The sequence below is a fragment of the Notothenia coriiceps genome, unplaced genomic scaffold (assembly GCF_000735185.1).
Source record: "Notothenia coriiceps isolate Sejong01 unplaced genomic scaffold, NC01 NC01_scaffold00009532, whole genome shotgun sequence".
NCBI lineage: Eukaryota > Metazoa > Chordata > Actinopteri > Perciformes > Nototheniidae > Notothenia > Notothenia coriiceps.
This window is the reverse complement of record NW_011342233.1, coordinates 9352-9659: the sequence shown is the minus strand read 5'-3', so window position 1 is coordinate 9659 and position 308 is coordinate 9352. Positions and strand designations below refer to the sequence as shown.

At 35.1% G+C, this 308-nt stretch overlaps 1 protein-coding gene across 1 annotated transcript in view; it reads right to left on the bottom strand.

Moving 5' to 3' along the window:
* The window catches only part of LOC104945353 (tetratricopeptide repeat protein 39A-like), an 8453-nt gene that overhangs the window by 1079 nt on the left and 7066 nt on the right, over window positions 1-308 (bottom strand). The gene's annotated exons all lie outside the window — the stretch shown is intronic.

Below are 308 nucleotides of genomic sequence, written 5' to 3'. Positions count from 1 at the left end.
TATTTTAAGTAAATTAAGGATAGTTAAGCATTTCAACGTTATGTCACTGTTTACAATACGTCTTCACGTTACGTCTTCATGTCACAGTTCACGTTACGTATTCACATTACACATTACATCTTCATATTACGACTTCACGCAGGTCATCATTTCACAGTTCACGATACAGCTTCACGTCTCGCGTTAAATCAATAGATCACGTGTCAAGTTACAACTTCCTATTAAGTCATCATATCACCAATAACAATACGTTTTCTCGTTTTGTCTTCAAGTTAAACCATCATGTCACGCTTCATTTTACATTACGT